The 20,165-nt window shown below is 45.8% G+C and overlaps 1 protein-coding gene across 1 annotated transcript in view; it reads left to right on the top strand.

The window, feature by feature from the left end:
- The first annotated feature begins 2,212 nt into the window (after positions 1-2,212).
- Positions 2,213-20,165, top strand: part of LOC138579529 (uncharacterized) — a 257,277-nt gene continuing 239,324 nt past the window's right edge. The window contains exon 1 of the mRNA XM_069649838.1: positions 2,213-2,296. The gene's annotated coding sequence lies outside the window, so the exon portion shown is untranslated. The remainder of the gene's footprint in view (positions 2,297-20,165) is intronic.

Raw genomic sequence — 20,165 nt, 5'->3', positions numbered from 1 at the left:
CTTGACACTCGTTCCGGGCTCAGTACCTCACTCAGAACTTAATTCAGTAGTGCCTGACTTTAGCGTTCAAACTTTGTTTTGAAGTACTACCAAAAACATGAGGAACATAAAACACAGGGTACATAAACTGTGTAACATTACTTGGCCATAATCACACTGTTAAACAATTCTGCACTGCACACTTTTGCCTAAATAATGTCATTTAAATAAGCTGCACTTAGCTTTCACTGTTCGCGTGATCTGGAGCCTGTCCTGGTTATCAGCTGACTTGCGAACACCTACGAGCAGTGTCTGTCGTCTGGTAAAGAGTGGACAGTTACTGCATGCCTCAGGCTACATGCGAGTAATGTGTATGGCACATCAGAAGCACATGCATCACAAGAAGTGCCTTCTGTGTTAAAGGCTCCGTGTTAGTGGCTCTCCCCTGTGCCCGTTCCCAACTGCATGCCTGTCTATTCCCAAGCCGTTATATTTAGCTCCCCACTGCCGCACCAAGCACCTAATTCCCTTCACTTATCTTTGCAGCCTGCTGGGCTTGCAAGAGTTTCTGCGGGCGAGGGAGTGGATCCGCAATGGCTTTTGCCTGCCACGAGCTTCTCGGAATGTGTCCGTACTGGAGTAACTGTCACTTGTGCATTTGAGCCGCTGTGGCTGCTGGGGATTGTGGTCCTTCCCCCCCAATTGGCTTTGTTTTAGGTTTTCTGCTCACATGTGCTGGCTGAAAGCATCTGTTGCACCTGCAGGAGGGACAAACATGGCACCTACTGTGATTTTGCGCCCCCCCCCCACCATTGTGCCCGCTAATCTGTGCTTCATGGTCTGCCTGTTTTGCCTCATGACAATCAGTGAACATGTGTGGCTGGGGAACTGAACTGTCACAGGGAAACAATGTTTCCCTGTGACAGTTCAGCCTGTCCAGGAGCACTCCCTTAGCTGGAAAAAGCAGCTGAGGGAGTGCTCAGTGTTTCACTGGGCTGGCTCCTGGGCTTCTCGATAATGGGTGAGGGGGCACTAGGTGGATGCCCCTAGCCCATAATGGATGAGCTGGCCAGGCTCGGACTGGCCTATAGGGCAATAGGGCAATGCCTGTACCAGAAATGCTAAATGCTAGTGTAGGCCTGTCAAAATGAGCCAATATTTGGGTCATTGAGGACCAGTTTGATGAATTATTTCAGTATGCAGCTAGTAATTTTGATCATTGTTGCTGAATAAATATTCTTTAAATATCACAATTGGCTTACATTTTAACAAAAAACAGCACCTTGGGTACTAGTCAAACAGTCTGTGACTAAAAGAATGAATATCCATTTGCAACTGCGGGCCACTTTTTCATTGGTGCCTGAGACAGTTTCAAGTTCCAGTCCGACCATGTGAGCCCTGCCCATTTCCTCCAACCTAAAAAAATAAAAGTTTGAAGAGCTCTGATCTACAGTCTTGAGATGCCGTACTACAAGTGGCAAGCCGGGCGTGATGCGTGTCTTGGCGAGAGTCCTTTTTACAATCTTACAGACGCACTTTTTACCGTAATTGCACGTTTTCAATAGTTCATAGTTTGTAATATTATCCATTGCAAGAAAAAAATATTTGGTTCACAAGCTTGACTCCGGTGTATGTAGACATCACATTTCCAAACAAGTCAACTGTCGACCCCCCCAGCGTTGAACAATGGAGGCAAGTTAAAAGAGTCAGCTTTGCCGCTGTGAAAGGAGAACACACTATGTTGTACTACCACATAAGACCGTGGCTGGAGACAGGCACGAGTTGGTATTGTCTTTTAAATGAAATGTAAATGCTTTTGACTCTTGCACGATAGTGAGGCCTAAAATGACAAGCTTGGACTCATGGGGCAGTGTGGGGGCTTTTAACGTGCACAGAATGTGCACGCCACTTACTAAAGACGGGTTACTGCAAGGAAGCCATGGACAGGCATGTGGTCCCATTGAGAAATCGCATTGGGGGTCGGTATATCGACATATATGTGGGCATGCATGCGTGTGTATGCAAATGCGACTTAGCATAGTACAGGGGGCGAAAGTAAATCTTCTATCAGAAGTTAAGCAGCAGGTTGGCAGCCAGTGACAGCATGAATTAACCAGGAATCTTCGGGAATTCGGTCTGAATAATTCATGAACCTGAATTAATCATGCACTTTCATGAATTATTCATGCATTTTCATGAATTATTCATGAACGAGCCATGAAAAAGCAGGGATTGTTCATGCACAGGAACACTGGTGTGCCTGCAGACCCCTTTTTTCTGCGTGCAGCACCGGTGCTGGAACCTGAAGCCGGCCACGGTGAGTGGGTGAGTGGGGTGTGGAACGGGGACTGAGCATGGGCATCGAAGACCGCATGTGTGTGGTGTGCTGTAGGGATATCCCTAGGACGGATGGAGCAGAGTGAATATCGATGCCCTTCTCCTCTAGCAGCACCTCAGTGTCTAGATGAGAGAGCCTCTTTGGTGTTGGATATCAAATGCCGCAGCTTGTGTAAACCCAGAGTGTCTGCATGAAGGCATGGGTGAGAGGTCTGGAGTTGAAGTCCCCCCGCGGGGTGCGTGGGATTCAAGGCATCTAGGCGCGTGGCAGAGTGGATTCTTGGGATGCCTGGCAGAACATGTAGAACACAGATTCAGCATCGAAGGCTCGGTCAGGTATGTACCTGCTCTGCAGAGCAGGTTTTAGGGCATCCAAGTTGTTGCCAGAGATCATGCCTGGATGATGGTGCAAGGAAATATCAGAGAATCAAAGGCCTTCTTTGAAGAGGATTCCTGGGGTCTATGGACAATTGACAATGGCAGAGGTGGTGTCTCCCATGAGTAACTGAGACAGAGCCAGTTGTCTCTGCGGGGCAGCCAAGAGAGCAGCATTTCATCAAAGAACTAGCAGCTGAGATCATATACGGGCGATCCATTCATTTTGAATGTCACCCTCTGCCTCTCACCCTCTATCCTCCTGGCTTCCCTTTGATTCCTCACCTTTTCTGGATCCTCTTCCTTCTTATTCCATGCTGGTATGCTCTACTAATCACTGCATTTGTAATGGGCATGAAGGCAAGCTCTATATCAAAGGATGCCCCCAAGTGTGTGACTTTCTGATTGAGTGGTCTCTGGAGGAGATCAATATGGAGGGACAACCAAAAGGCAGTTTTTTTTATTTTGGACAGGCTTCATTTTGGGGTTCCAGTTGTTACTCCTACTTAGGTATAGGAAGATGCCAGTCAACCAGCCCTGGATATGGAGCACGTACCCAGAGATGTCGTGTTGCTTGTTGTTTACTTCTTGAAGGTGTAACAGGATCTGGGAGTCATTTCCACATAGTGTCAACACTTTGGTATCCAGAAGGTCATCAAATGGCCTCATGCGTGCACTGAACAGCCACGGGAAAAGGCTTTATCCTTTTTGGGACCGCATATGATTGGTGATGGAGTTGAAGCAAATTGTTCGGAGTTTTGATGAGTTAATGGCCAGCATATTGTGAGTAGCGGATCTCAGGTGACCAGGGGTTCCATACGATAAATGGATTGTCGCACCATGCAGACACTTTTGTATAAGGTGATGGGTTATACATTATATACATTTTTCGATCCGATGCCAGTGGAAAGTTTTAAGAAAGAGAGACAGAGAGAGAGAGCGAGAATGGGGGCGAGTAGAGAAAGAGGTAGAGAGGGAGAGTCTGTGCGTGTGTGTGTCAGTCATTAGGATGCAGCTACCTGTATAAGAGTTGTAACATTGGTAGGGTCCGAAGTTGAAATCTGAAGTGGAGCAATCCATTTTTATAGGTGCGGCGCAATCATGATCGGGTAGAACTCTGAGTTTGCAGACCACCCTCTGTACTGGAATTTTAGGTGGCCCAGGAGAAGCTGGCCAGATGCAAGGAGGAGTGTGGGCACTAGCAAACCCATGAGCACATGTTCATGGACATCAACAACAACATGCTGTCACTTGAGGCGTTAGTCATCCTGAGTAGTCTTCATGGAATAGGTCTCGGACAGGAAGGAACGCTTGTGGTTTCAACTCATCATTGAATGTGGAAAGTTCAGTGGGTTCGAGGCATAATGCTCTTTTTACTTTGTAAGGTTTGATTAATTAACAGCGTCAATTAGGGAAACTCACGCAACTTCGTCAGTAGGGAAGCAGAGAGGAGATCTCACAACCTTTAGAGCGACAACAACTTAACTGCTTGACCACTTCTATGACTCACTTTTGCGGCAAAAGACATATTTGCCAGTCAGGGAAGCTTGTTACAAACAGTTCTTCCGGTGATCAACCCCTTACACTGGTGGGTCTCAGAAATAGAGCCCATTTCTACGAAGCGGTTAGTGCCAGTGCACATCAATAAGAGAGAGAATGGGGAGACTTCCTGGAAATTAAGCTGCGTCAGCCCTGCGGTCCCATTGTGACTGTGTAGCCCCTGTTCCTGCCCGGAGTCCTTAAGCATCGGACACGCTCGACCCTCAGTGCCCGAGCAGGCAGCATCGGCAGCACAATAAGCACCCATTAGCGTCCCACTGCTGACGCTAATGACGCCTCTGGAGCCCACGACACTCAGAGCACAGCGGGAAAAGCCAGAGGTACACGTGTGTGGACTCCGCCACCTAGCCCTCAGACGCCTGAATGACCACACAGGAACCTGCAGGGTGGAAGGAGCAAGTGCACACATTCTGTGGAGAGTGGCTTACACACGTGGACGCTCATAAGCCAAATGGAACCTAGGTATTGCCTTTATGTCAACTAAACGGCAAAGGCACTCAGACTTTAGTCTCCTGGAGGAACGAAAAGTACCATGGTGAAGACAAGAGGTTGGGAAAGTGTGAAATAGATGCCACAAGCAAAGGGGGTGGGGAGGGATGCGTTGGGCATTTATGGACAGCATGGCTCCATGCCAGGCCTCTTAAGAGGAAGCTGTTTTGAAACTGAGGAGAGGATGTTATGCCCTTAATTGTTGTGTGAACTGGGTTGTGTTTCCAAAGCTTGCATGAGGCGCTGAGCAGTGCTTGGTTAATCCTAGACATGTGGTGTCTCTTTTTGCTCTTGCATCTATATACACTGTGCCCCAGATCAAGCTCCAGAGTGTTAATTCTGGGATTGCCACACTTGAGCCAACACGGATAGACTGTGTATAAGGGTGAATTATGTTAGTAACAGAGAGTAAGGAAATTAACGTATACAGTAAAATGACAGCTGGATGTCAAACAGGTTATTATAAAGAGTGTGTTCCATGTTACGTCATGCTAGACTTTGTTTTAGACCCAATCTCACATCGGCTGATCCCAGAGGAGGGTAACCAACCTTCCTACGTAGTGGGAAACTATATACTGCAACAAACCGAAGGAAGGTGCAGTAGTGAGTGCCAATTATTATTGCCTCATCAATTTACCAAGGAAGGATGTAGCGCGTGTTAATTGTGATTAGTAAACCCATGCTAGTGTACACTAGATCACTGAGGTACTGGACACAATGATATTGATTGTGCTATTTTGCTTTGTTGTGTAACTGTGTACATCTGGATGTATTTGATGTTCAGGTTTTATATACGAATTTCAGTTCGTTCAGCTATTTTATTGTGTGTAGGTGTAATGATATATCTTTTGTAATAAAATTTAGAAATATTGTTGGCATCGTGCACCTGGCCACCCTCTGTCCTCCGGGTCCAGGTACCTGCTTACCCTGCCACCCACCCGCACTGCGTCTGGGCCACCCCTTGCACTGGGGTCTGTATCTGTACCCATACACCCCCCCTTTTTCTTCCTGCACTTATCAGACCTACCCTGTCTGCTGCCTTAAACCTAACACTTGCCAATTGCTGGCTGCACTACCACTGCTTGTTGCCTTTATTAGTTATTTATTATTATTTATCTGTTTCTCCTTTGCTTCGCACTTTCCACTTCTCCCCCTTCCATGCACTTTTTTCCCCTCCCCCCTCTCCCATGCACTTGCGCGTTCTCACTGTCGCTGGGCCTAGTAAGATTGCTGTTTTGTTCTCCCCTGTTCCCCTCCCTTGCCTTGTCGCTCTCTGAAACACTTGTGTACAAGCGCGATAGAAATAAAATATCAATATCAATATCAATACGTTGATGGCGGATGATAGGTCTATTATTTGTTGAAGACCTTCCCTGGAAAATTGATGAGGCAACAATAATTGTCACCCACTACTATTTGGTTTGCTGCTGACTTTGTTGTAGTTCATGTTGAGACAGAGTGTAGCCTCACTTGGGAGTAGACTATCAATGTATAACAACGCGCCCATCTACAGTGAGGAAATATCTGAAACCCTAAACGTCAGATCTTTATATACAAGAAACAGGGTAGATAGGGAGAAAAGGGCCGGGTGTCTGCCCTTCTGCATGCAGTGGCAGCCTGGCACCCCTTTATGTGCAATGTTTTACTCATGTGAGTATGTCTTTTGCTCAGGGGAAGACAGGCTTGACACCATGCCCGTCTTCTTTCTCCCTGTATGCTAAACGAACAGCCAGAAGTGACCAGCTTCTATAGATATGAAAGATGGGATAAACAGGCCACTTTTAAAATAGGGTGTTTTTTAACTGTGGCTCCTCTCGGCACAAAGTCCGAGACCGGGCTTCCTGAGAGTTCTTGTTGCCTGCTTGAAACTTCATGGGGATGGTCATCGTGTTGTGGGAGGCAGGATTCCTCTTTGGCTGAGACGTGACTCTTCAGGAGTTAAGATGCACAATGCCTCCTTGTACCCCCTCTTGCATTTGCATTGCCTTCTTACCAGAGGAGAGCATGAGGCTCTTAGGTCCAACATGGGTGAGAGTCTACCTGCCAGTTTACATGCGAAGGTCTGCTTCAGATGTTTTGGACCATTTCCTGATATGTGTGCTGCTCGCGTGTATTGTTCATTTTGGTGTTTTGTGTAGTGCTACTTGCCACCTTATGTCTGCTTCAAAGCACTTTATATTTGACAATAACGTGAAACAACGTAACAAAACATTACACAATATACCATTTCATAACATAATTGTTGGGACCTGACACAGAAAACCTTGTTCAAAATGAGCGAGGTCTCAACTCGAGTATTGTTTTCAGAAATTAGTGAGCTCCTATCTGGAGTATGGGGATCAATAATTAGTGATACCTCATCTGAAGTGTTGTCCCTCCAGTTTGCAAGACCGGCTTTGAAGTACTTTGCCTTTTGAAGCAGTTTGAGCTGGAGTATTGTGTCTACAATTATTGAAAACGGACCTGTTGTGTTGCGTCTTCTCACAAAAGGGATGTCACATGGATCACTGTGTCAAATAATTAGTGAGAGTGCATCTATAGTACCATCTAGGTATAAATTAGACCTTGCAGGAAAAAAATTGTCTGAAGTGAGGAGACATCAACTAGAGTACTGTGCCTATAATTAATGACAGCTCGGTTTTGAGTATCGTGTACAGTCATCAGTGAGACCTCACCTGCAATAGTGTGACTGTAATTATTGGCAAATGACCTGAACTATTGTGTTTAGTTATCAGTGTACCTCCCATGGAGTTCAGTGGCCATAATTAATGAGAATACACCTGGGGTATTATGTCGTGTAACTAGTGAGACCTCACCTTGTGAATTGTGTCTATAATGAATGCAACTTCACCTTGGCTATAGCACCTCTAATGACTGAGGCCTCTCTACGAGTATCACATCTATACTTTTTGAGACGTCTCTGGATTATTGTGTCCAGTCATTAGTGAGACCACCCCAGGTGTATAATGTTTACAATGAATGTGACCTCACTGTGAGTTTTGTGCCTCTAATGAATGAGGCAGGAATACGGTGTCTGTTACTAATAAGACTTCTGAAATATCATTTGTACAATGAATAAGACCTCACCAATAGTACTGTGTCTGTAATGACTGAGAACCCATCTGAGAACCCATCTGGAGAAGTGTAAATAAGGAATTAGACCAACTTTCACATTTAGAATTAAACGAATGATCTTCTTCTGCGAGCAAGAAGGCAATGTTTAGTTTTGCATGATGGTCACTGATTAGTTGGTAGTGCTGCTCAGTCTGTGGATTTGTTACAGTATGTACAATGCCTAATAATGAAAAGAAAATATCAAAGGCAGCTGTAGATCTGTGAGTCTTGTTCTCTGGTACCTTACAAAGCCTATCCACATCCTCCCAACTTCCAGCATACAGGCACTATGCCATCACAGAGAGGGATGCATTACTGCACGACACACACAATGACAATATATGTCTTTATATACGAAGGTGGTTCACTGGTCACTCTGATATCAGCAATGACTGTAGTGGCTCGAACGATAGCGGAGAAAGCAGTGTGTTAGTGGAAGACGATGGCATGTAGAGGTTGCGGTGTAGAGCATCCGCGGAAACCACTGCTAATCCACATGTAACCTTGATCTCAACTGACACTTTGGGGTAGTGCTCTGAATGGATTCCTGCCTTCAGAACTCCCTGAAAAACAAGGAAAACAATTTGTGCAAAGGCACTTTTTAAAACTTCAATTCAATGCAGTAAGGATTTAATGGCATGACTTTCAGTTGTGGACATATGTGTTTGTAATTTTGATGATGTCGTTTAGCATTCCAAGGCATGTTATCTCTGTCAATGCTATGGCATTATGAACTGGCGAACATCCTATCTCCGCCCCCACTACAAGCACTACTAAAGTGTATTCTTACTTTCATGCTTTCAGGCATTGTCACATTGCAGTGGTTATTTTATGTTGTTGGCCTCTCCCAGTTTTTGATTTGAGATCTGGTCACCTTACATATACAGCCACAGCTCTCCCTGTCAGTGCCTCCTTTCCAAATGTCAGCAAGGTTCCTTACCTCTCATCCACACCATCAGGGAAAAAGGCTCACACTTCATGGAGAGGAAGAATACATGTTAAGGAGAGTGAGAGATGGAGCAAGAGAGTGATGGAGAAAGATATAGATAATCATAGAGAGCAAGATGAACTGATAGAGCGCAAGAGAGAGACAGAGAGAGAAAGATAGAGGGAGAGAGAAAGTGGAGGATGGAACTGGGGAGAGAGGGGAGAGGGTTCTTGGTTCATGGACAGTAGGAGAGATATAGCAAGGGAGAAGAGGGTGGCGCGATAAAGGGAGGACGAAGGAGAGAGAAAGAGAAAGTAGGGGGCAGGGGGAAGAGGGGGAGAAAAAGGTAAATATTGATGCAGAGGAAAAGAAGGTAAGAGGAAGAAAACGTGTGTGACACAGATGTTGAGCTTTCAGGAGCAATAGAGGGAGAGATGGGGACACACAGAGGGAGAGAGGGGGATACAGGGGGTAGATTCACCCATGTAGAGATTGAAAAAGTGATATAGAGGCAGAGATAGAGAGAGATAGAAAAGGATGGATAGAAAGATGGGGAGAGAAAAACAGACCACTCTGGCAGAGAGAGTGTGTGTAGCCAACTGCACTGACACAGACAGAGAGAACAGTTCCAGCATTACCACCCTAATGGAGAAAGTGGGAGAGGAGGAGAGAAAGAGAGAGAGAGAAAGCGACAGAGAGAGAGAGAAAGAACACATTAACACACAGAAAGAGAAATGTAATGTAATGTAGGTGGTCTTGTATAGTGCCGCCTTCAACTATTGGTGGCCTCACCGTGCTAGGTAATATAAAAAGGAGGTTTGGGGGTCATTGGTGGGATACTGGGAATGGCAGGTGCAAAACCTGTGGTGTTGTTGGGTGCATGTTGGAAGTACCCAGTTCCTGAGTGCCAATCTGCTTTCTATGGGTTTGGTGTAGAAACGTGGGAGTATGTTATCCATAAGGAAGAGCCCGAGGGGTGATAGGCTACCGAGCTGTGGGTATGGTTACGCACTGATGTGTGAGAGTGCAACAGGGCTAAAGAGAAGAACTTGGTAATGACCCAGATAGTGTTGATGTGTTAACAGCTAGGCCTGTAGTTGCTGCCTTTGGGGGATTTGTGTGTGTAGTGTAAGGTGGTTGGAGATCTAAGAGGAGAAGCAGTTAGTGGGGAGCAGGTGAGAGTAGGCCTTACAAGGCAAAACAACCTGCAAGGTCTGACTGCTGCAAGATGGTGAAGAGCAGTGTGCAGGCAGTGACAGAGGCAAGTTCCAAAAGAAACAGACCACATGGACAGAGAAAAGGGTGAGCAAGCTTGACAACACAACTTTCACACCAGAGATAGCGATAGAGTCACTGAGTGAGATAGAGAGAAAGGACACTAGATAAGCATTTGATAGCCTGGGCACAACTAGTTTTTGAGTTGGAGGGAGAGATAGAGAGACAAAGAAAGAGAAAGAATGCAACGTAGAGGCAGAGAGTGAGTCACACACACAGATTGAGCTCAGCATGTTATTAAGGCATTTACAGAATGACAGGAACAGAACGGGAAACTGGTGAGGAAGGAAGGCAGAGAGGCAGAGAGAGGGAAAGGGAGAGAAACAGACAAGGAACGAGAGAGGGAGAAAATCAGAAAAAGAGAGAGAGAGAGATGGAGACAACATAAGTTATGGTGAGGAGAGAGAGAGACAAAGAGAGAAAGAAGCGCACAAAGGAGTATAGTGACCCACAGAAGGAGAAGAAAAGATAGCGGTACACAGAGAGAGAACGAACTGCAAAGGGGGAGTGATAAAGTGAGTGGATGTAAGAGAGAGAGACAGAAAGAGGGAAGGGGAGAGGGGGAGACACTGAGTGGGAGAGTAAAAGAGAGGAAGCGGAAGCAAGATATACTGAGAGGGAGATATAGATGAAGAGAGCTGGAGAGAAACTGAAAGAGGGAGAGGAATAGAAGGTAAAAAACCAGACCATACTGAAAGAGAGAGTGTGTGTGTAACGGAGTGCACAGAGGGAATGAGAGAGAAAGAGAAGACAGAGATTGTGATATCACACTAAAAGAGGAGTCACTAAACGGAGAGCAAGAGGGGGGAATAAACAGAGGACCAATTAACACAGAGAATGAGAGAGGAACAGACCCCACTGACAGAGAGAATAGTGAGAGTGCACCTGACAACATGACTCTTGCCGAGAGAAGGAGAGATAGAGGCATAGAGTGCGGCTGACAGTGACAGGGAAAGAGGAAGAGAGGGAGGGAGGGTGAAAGAGAGACAAAGGAAAACATAGAGTGCAGAGATAGGGAGAGAGAGAGCACTAGATTAGCGTGTGATATGCTAGATACATTTAGTAATATTGGAATCAATGCTGTCCCGAAACATCCACATAATTTGTGAAAAGTAATATTCAGATTATTTCAAATTAAATTGCCTTCACAGGTCAATTAGCACAGCAAGGTCAGATTCCATTATGTCCAATCAGCACAGAAAGGCCTGCTTACATTAGGCTCAGCATAGAAAGGACAAAAATTGTAATGCAAATTCTATTATGCCCAGTTAGATTGAAATTACAGATTCTATTTAGCTGGTTAGCACCCAAAGGAGGCATTACATTTCCCCAGGCAACACTGTATGGCTGGTTTATATTGGGCCCAATGAGCACAATACCGTCGCAGTTATTCTGCTCTATTAGCAAAGTACAGAGAAAATGAATCAGGGTTAATGTGCAATAGGATCTGGAGCTTTCGAAGTGCCAAATGGGATTACCAAACTAAATGACCTCAGGCCCAAATAACTGGACAGACTCCAAGAATATGGCAAAATACTACTTTATTATTAGTTCAATAACGTAGGGAAACCTGGCAAAAAAACTGATTGTAGCTCACACTCTCTCAACGCATTTCAATTATGCAAAAAGCTATATACCTCAACATACGTCAGCTGTGACATCATCCTACGCGGCAAACAGTAAAAATGTAGCGGGTTGAGGGTTTGGTAATGGGAACATATATACTTATAGTGTATATAAGTAATAGTATCAACATTAGTTGACACTTATCTGGAAGTTACCAGAGTTGTCCGCTCCATGAAGGTCTCTTCTAAACAGGTCTCCCCTTGCTCATCCAGGACCATCAAGGATAACATTAGCTCTCTAGCCCCTGCTCTCGCTGATTTCTGCAATCACTCCTTTATTGCTGGATCTTCCCCTGCATCCTCAAGCACTCACTAGAGCCCCCACTCCTGAAAAAACCTTCCTCTGACCCTAACTGCCCTATGTCCATCACCCCCTTCCTGGGGAAGCTACTAAAGAAGCCTGCTTTGCCCCATCTTAACTCTCACACTGAACTTGTTGGAGGCCTCCACGACCATCAATCTGGATTCCGAGCATCCAGATGCATGGAAACTGCTCTTCTGAACACCCGTGAAGAACTGCTCGCTTCACGGGACTCCAACTCCCAAGCTGTCCTTATCCTTCTCGATCTCTCCTCTGCATTTGACACAATTAACCATTACATCCCCATACAAAGGCTCCATGATACACTTGGCATCTCGGAATGGGCACTGGATTGGCTGTTCTCGTTCATCACTAACTGCTCTTCCCATGTCATCCTGGATCCTTTCTCCTCTCCTACTGCCTTCTCCACCTGTGGTGTCCCACATGTCTCTATACTCTCCCCCTGGATCTTTATCATGTACCTTGCTCTCCTTTCATAGCCTATCTCCTCTTTCTCCTCCAACTTCCAATGTTATGCAGACGACAGAGTTCTTCTTCAGACTCCCTACTGACCCTCTTTCACCCTCCATCATCCCTGACTGCCTATCTGCCATCCAGTCCTGGTGCACCTCCAATGATCTCTGCCTCAACGCCTGTAACACTGAGATCCTTCCCATTGGGATCCCTGCTCCCTCATTCTTCCCTTCACTCTGGCCTTCCTCCTTGGGCTCTTCCCTGCGCCTTCAACTGAAGTCAGAAACCTTGAAGTAATCTTTTACTCCTCTCTTTCCTTCCTCCTTCACACTCAGGACATTGCAAGAAGTCCAACTATCAGCATTTCCTTCTCAAATTAATCCTGTCCTTTCTCACTTTCCCTCAGAGGCTCAATGTGGCTGGAGCCGTGTTTCTCTGTAGACTTGACTACTGTAACAGCCTCCTCCTGAACTGTCCTTCTTCCACTCTGCAACCCCTCCAGCTTATCCAGAATAGGGTAGCAAGACTTAACCTTGGCCTTAAACTGAGGGATCACATCTCTCCTGCACTCAAAAGTCTTCACTGGCTCACGGTTGCTGCACAGATTAAATGCAGTCCCTCTGCATCATCCACAAGGCTGTCTAGGCCCAGGGACCTCACTATCTTCAACTTTATCTCATTAATTACTATCCCTCTAGACCACTTCATTCCTCTGGCACCAACTCTTTGTGGGTAAAGCGTTTTGCTAAACGGAGGGCAGGGGGTCGCTCACTTTCTTCTGGGGGCTCCATCCTTTGGAATAGCCTCCCCCTGCGCCTTGAGCAGGATATTCCCAAATTCTGGAAGCTCTTTAAGACTTTCCTCTGTTCCTCCTCCTTCCCTCCTTATCTCCTCTTCTAATCCCTCAGTTGCTGAATCGATGTCCTTGGCCCTTTTGCATCTTTGTGGGGCCTTGACACCCACACCAATTCTTCCAAGCGTCTGTCTTTCCACAGCACTTTGCATCTGCCTACCCTCCGCTCTGGAGACACCACCCGCGGCCCAAGTTGTGTAGCGCTCTACATTCCTAGTACTTTGCTCATTGGTTCACCCATGGGCTTGGACTCCCCAGCACTTACCCCCTCTTCCTTTCTGCACTTGCACGTTCTGAATACTCACAAGGTATAGTAGGTTTGTCCCCCTCCCTTTTCCCCCTCTGCTCTTAAATATTGTGTTGTAATGTATTTCCCACTCTACCTCCCTCCCTGCCACTTTGAAACAGTATGTTCTTATTGTATAAGCCCCTAACAAGCAAACAATAAATAAATACATAAATAAGGCACACATTGAACACATTGAACAACCTCTAACTATGTAAAATACTAATAATAGCATAACAGTAGAGAATAGGCTTCTGCAACAATGTATGGTCCACAATGTATGTCCACATTGGACATTCGGCTTGTTAGCAGCACGTAAGCAGCGGAACCCAGGTGCTAGGTAACAATGCCAGACAACTGCCCTCCTTTGCTAATTGGCCTCTACCATCCCACATCAGTTAGGCCCTAAGCCAAGGCTTCTTCTCTGTAGTTGACCTTGCTGAACATTCTCTTCCTCAGATCTTCAAAGGGAGTGAAGGTGCATTGCTATCTTTGTCTGATGCTTTATGAATTGGCCTTGTATTTTGGTTTTGTACCGCACACGAAGAGACCATGACGTTGTCTATACTGTCCCTTTAATTAGATCTATTTAATTCAATTATATTGGGTGCTATTACTCTGCTCTGCGTCTGGAGACTTTGTTGCTCCATCTTGCATGTACTTTCTGCATCTTTGTTCGAAGAGAAATATGTCTTGTATAAATGGCATATCCTCTTCGACTCCTTTCGTGCCCTACAGTTGCTTCTTGCTGCGGCATCCTTGATTCTGAGCAAAGCAAGTATCATTTGCTCACGCACAATTCTGTATTCCACCGCCTGTCAGCTCTGCAGCCTTTGTTTCTCTTCTCGAGGCTCCTTGTTTACCATTATATGATGCAGACATCCACTTTCCCAAAATGGCTGCTTTACTCAGGTTATATTTCCTAATTTAGCAAGCTTCTACATAGTCTTATCTAACATGCGCGTATGTGTATATACATCTACTGCATCCCATATTACTTATCTTCTAAGTGTATATGGCTTTCTTCATATTCTCATATATGTTTACTTCGTCACTTTAGTCAAATCTTCATTCTCTAGATATCCATACATCAGGTTTAGTGGTCACACGTATCTTCTTTTCTTCATGGCATCACTTCACACCTGTCAGACTTTATTTATAGCTTTTCTATATCCAGTGGAGTCTGCAGACTCATGTCTACTGTATCAGTTCGGGGATACATTTGATACAGTTGTCTAAGTGCATATCGTCTCTCATACCTTCGATTTGGTATTAGGATGAACCAGGTGTCAAACACAGTGCTTTCTTTCTGTTCCTCCAGTATGATGGAGGTGAGGGGTGGGCTCTATGAATGACGTGTACGTCTTCTTCTCCACATTGGTTACCTTGCAAGATCGCGTTACATTTTGCATTGTTAGCAAAGATTGCCCAGGATCCATTATGCCCATTTAGTATAAGATATGATTTGATTTTGCAGAGTAAATATTTTTCTTTTGTATTTGTGTTTTATAGGTTAGCAGGGAGATCTTTGACCAGAATCTCTATACATGACCACATATGGCTGACTGAGCAGTCCTATGTCTGGGCACCTTACACTGATGTTATAGTAGAAATGGCAGATACATAAACCCAGTGTAGTAGGGAGACAATCGGAAAACAAGAGGGGACATCACTGACTGAACATCATGGAAATGTATACAGAAGGGGAGTGACAGTATGAATAATTCAGATATAGGAATACTAGCATGGAAGCCTGTGTATGTTAGGGAGAATTCTCCAGAATGGCTAATTTCCCTTACCTACTGAGTCCCTCAGCAGCTTTGCTGGATTTCTAGGATTTATTTTTTTCACCTGGTAAGAGTGTGAGCCTTTTTTCCCACTCTTACATGTGTTTTTGGCTATGTGTTGTACATTTGTATGTGTTCATGGACTGTGGAGCCTCACCTACTCCATAGGCATCATCTTTTTACTGTGTGTCACACAGCACCTTTAGTGCAGTGACAGGTTGTCTTTTTAGACTTCCCAACTCAGACTCCATTTTCTGGGACTGACTACTGTCTCCCAGAACATGTAAATTTGCCATTGACTTTATTTAGTCTTTTTAAATTCACAGACCCAGTACAAACTTACATAGAGTACTGGACAGGGTTAATAGTTATCCCTTTTTGTCTGTCTCTCATGGAATATTATTTTGTTCCCCTGACTTTAAGATGCGGATGGTGGCAGTGGTATCTACCTTATTTTTCCTACCACAGTCTATTTAAATAGTGTTGGTACTGTTTTAGGCTAAGTTAGTAGCCTCGAACTATAAACCTGCTGGACCCCTTTTATTTTATGTTGGTTCCGGCTGGGTTTATTCGCCATTTCTTTTTGTAAAGGTCTTTCTCGTGTTTTACTCTGCGCGCCAAACCAGGTTTGGTTCCTTTGTTCGCCATCCTTTTGCGGCCTTCTGCACAGAAGCCCTCCTTAGGCGCCTGAATTTCTGAGGGTGACAGGATGTGAGGGAAGGGTTTGAGACACCCTGCACAGGGTCACCTTGGAGACCCATGTTGCACTCTGTATGATTGGCTGTGGTGACTGTCCCGCCAGGACAGCCACCCTTCTGTGTGATTGACAGCCAGGCTGTGTGAATGGGGGAAAACTGCAGAAAAAGCAGGTCTCTGGGACTGAGAAGGCAGAGTCGCCACTGGATCGAGAGAACCGAAGAGAAGCTGACAGAAGAGGACCTCTACCACGACTGAACCTCCCGGTGCAGCCCTGCTGCAGGTCTGAATCTTCAAACTTCAACGACAGGGAAGATCTGCAAGGAATCTTCTCCCCTTCAGCTGGTGGGACCAACCTGCAAGCCAGGCCTCCCTCCTCTGGTCAAATTTGCTGTGCACAGCTACAGTGAACTGGATAGCCAGGAGGATCAGACCCTGCTTGGGTTTTAAGGAGTGCACCTTTTATTCATCGCTTTGCTCCGCTGCTGGTTTCTTCCCTGAGCAGTGCAGGACCCTCCAGTCTTCCTCCTTCTTGTCAGTCTGACAGTAGCTTCAGGAACCGTGAGCCTGCAGGATCTGCCAGAAACATCTTCCTCAGCTACAGCATTCTTCTGCTCTAAAGGTGCTGTGCTAACCCGGTTGTTTGTTCCGTCCTACCGCGGTGAAAGTGTTTGAAATCTTTCACCAATCTAAGGGCTTGTCCTTCTCTATTCTTTAAAGTAACTTTTCTTCCGACCAACTTTGTTTTGAACTCTTGGCAAAGATTTAACCGTAAACTACTCTGAACTGTGTGATCCTCTGCAAAGTCTTTGGTCCATTGACTTTGGCCCAGGCCCCTTGATTTTATTTCCTTACCGTAGTGGCCTTTTCTAGATTGCCCTACTTACTTGTTGGTGCTGCTTAATTTTTGTCTAACCTTGCCTTTCCCTCCCTTTTAAATTGCTGGAGTGCCATTTTGCTCACACTTCATTTTGAGCTTAAATTGTCCAGAATCTATTGGGTGGTGTGTAGTATATTACGAGTGTGATTTTCTGATACTTTACTTTAGTGAATTGTTTTATAAATGATGTGTAAATAAATGTATATTATTTTACTCAGAAACCTTGAGTCAGTGTTTGCTTGAACCATAGTAAATTGCTGAACTTTGTGTAACTATTGATACTGCTCACTTTACTCTTGAGATAAGTCTGGCTGCTCAGCTATCGCTACCACTTCACTGTGTAGTACAGGCTTGTACCAAAGGTGAATTTGTACTGTCACTTGTAGTCTTAATTGTGTGTGTTGTTCCCAAAGGGTACTGAATATGATTGTGCTTAAAAGTGTAAACAGGCCAAAGTGCAGGTTTTTGTTAACTCAATATATTGTAAGGCAACAGCTCCCTCTAGCGGTGACAGCAGGCAAAGCTATGTGAATTGGAATTGCAGGCGAAGCTATGACTCCATCAGACAAACATACATACTGCATAGCTGTCCTCCCATTCAAAATGACTACAACCGGAGGAAACAGTTTCCCGGTCAAAGCGACCCAATTGTGGAACTCCCTCCCAACCACTCTAAGGTCTGACCAGTGTTACCCACACTTTAGATTAAACATTATCAAGTGGCTCAAAGAAAACGACCGATAAGCTCTATCCATTTTGGTCACTTTATTCGCAACTAATTTAAACCATGCTTTCTCTATTGTACATTGACTACTTGTAAATATATACATACCTCTTGTACTTATTTCATCATGTTTTTAACTCTTACTTTGTAACTATGTAAATATGTAACCTGGAATTGTAACTTGTAAGCTTAAAGTATTCCTGTCTTCGCGCCCTGATACCTTCGGTATCATACAAAAATGTCGCCCTCATTTGTACGCCCCCACAGTCAGTGCGACTTTGGAGGCGCACAAAATGAGGGTGACATTTACTGCGCCCAAGCAGAGCAGGGGTTGCGGGGGTGTCCCCCGCTCTTCCTGGGTGCAGTAATGGGGGTCGGGGGTTGCGGGGGTGTCCCCCGCTTACCATTTCGGAAAGCACGGGACACGTAAAAAAAAAAAATAATAAAGCACGCTGCGGCGTCAGCTCCAACCCACGTTAGTGGGAAGAGCTGACACTGCAGGGATCACAGAGTGCGGGCGCCACACGCAGAAGTGTGCCGCCCTAAAGGTAAGTGGGGTGGGGGGTCGGGAGGGGTACTGCAGGCCAGGGGAAGCAGGCACAGTGATCCATATGATCATGGCGCTGCGCCGTAACTGCCGTCGGCATTTTCGGCATCACAGTTGCGGGCGGCGCAGTGATCACATAGATCCCTTGGGGTCTGGCGCGTGAAACAAATAAATAAACAAACAAACAAAACATACCAGGACAAACATAAATCTATGCATCATTACATCAGGCCCACATAGCACAACATAGTCAGCATCCACGATGCCCAATGCACAAAGCACAACCACATTCTAATGCAGTTCCTTTGGTTGCACCTTGCTTTGCTGGAACAGCAAACTCAGAACAATTCAAGGCATTGCCATGATGCTATGGGCATTGACATATGTAGGTATCCACATATAGAGTACAGCAATGTGGATGGTACTATTGCATACCATGATGCTTGGATCTGAGCAAACGCTGTTTTGCCCAACATGTATATGCTATCACGCAATTCAGAATGGGGCCAAAGTGGACAATTTGGGTTAGCTGGTATTAGACGACTGGAGTCCTTTATCACGACCTGGCAAACTCAAAAAAAAAAGCAGCTGCGTTATAAACATTGTACTGTGTCTGGCTCTGGCCACCTTTTAAGAAGCTGTGCCTAGAAGATGCCTGCACGGGTCAATTAACAGACTATAAGAGCAAAGCATAGATGTGTAATTTAGGCGCACATTGTTGTGGTAGTGCAGTGCAGATGCTTTATCACAATCGATCTCAGGAGGGCCCTGCCACAACCCCAGTGTTCCATGGGTGGCCGAAGAGCCCCTCCTCTGCGTGCACTCTTCTTGGGCTTGCTGCGGAGGGTGGGAATGATGGCAGCTTCAGGGGACTGCCCGGCGCCACACATCATCTATCACGCAGGAAGCTGCTGAAATTGTTGTATTTATGTTGGAGCATTCTGTCAAAATGAGCCTGTTTTTGAGGATTGTGTTATCGGGTTCAATTGCAAATCTTGTAACTGAGCCTCATGGGCGCCATGGTAGCTTTAACTGCGACGCTTCAGCCAATCTGGGCGCGTACACCTCATTTTACCACTTTGCGAGCAATTTGAAGGCGCTCTCATCGTATCGACTTAGCGATGACACCCAAGTAAATTGCCTCATTACCTCTGTGCTGTGAGGGAACTTTGAGAAATAGCAAAGCCCACTGCAGTGCGGCAGGGGTTCATTCACACAGCCCTCATTCAGCTCGGAATGTTAAGATGGCGGCGTGTGTTATGAATCTGCTGTAGACCTTTATGTGCAACGTGTAAGGATGAGTTCCAATCCCAGTGAAGTCTGTGTTTGGTAACAGTAAGACCTCATAATTATAGCGCAATGTGATAGACGGTAGACATTCCTGAGGATTTGCAACTCTTTGGGCCACATTACGAATTCGGAGGTAGCCATGGAGCTATTACCTCCATGGCTGCCTCCAAACCGGGCACCATTACCGGGTTCCTGCAATGGGGATTTACCGGGTCATTCCGACATAGGAGGACCTGGTAAATCCTCCTTGCGGGAACCATTCCCCATTCCCATTTGAGCCCCCATAGGGCTCAAAGGGAATGGGGAGGGAGGTAACAACGGGCACATTACAAATGTCCCGTTGTTACCTCCCTCTTCCCCTTGCGGGACCCGGAAAAGACGTCTGGTTTTACCAGACGTCTGATCCGGGTCCTGCGAAGGGAAACTCTTAATAGGCACTCCCGTAATGAAGGGGGCCGGTCCCGTACCAGCCCCCTTCATTACGGGAGTGCCAGGGTCGTAATGAGGCCCTTTGTCTCAGTTTAGCGTGTCCCAGGCCTCACCAGACTCTGGGGGTCATTACGAGGTAGGAGGTAGCCATGGTGCTATTAGCACCATGGCTACCCCCTTACCGCATTCTGGGTCCGGGTTCCAGAAATAGAGACT

The sequence above is a fragment of the Ambystoma mexicanum genome, chromosome 3p (genome assembly GCF_040938575.1).
Source record: "Ambystoma mexicanum isolate Mex_15411 chromosome 3p, UKY_AmexF1_1, whole genome shotgun sequence".
Taxonomy (NCBI): Eukaryota; Metazoa; Chordata; class Amphibia; order Caudata; family Ambystomatidae; genus Ambystoma; species Ambystoma mexicanum.
The sequence above is the reverse complement of the archived record's forward strand: the minus strand, read 5'-3'. Positions and strand labels throughout refer to the sequence as shown.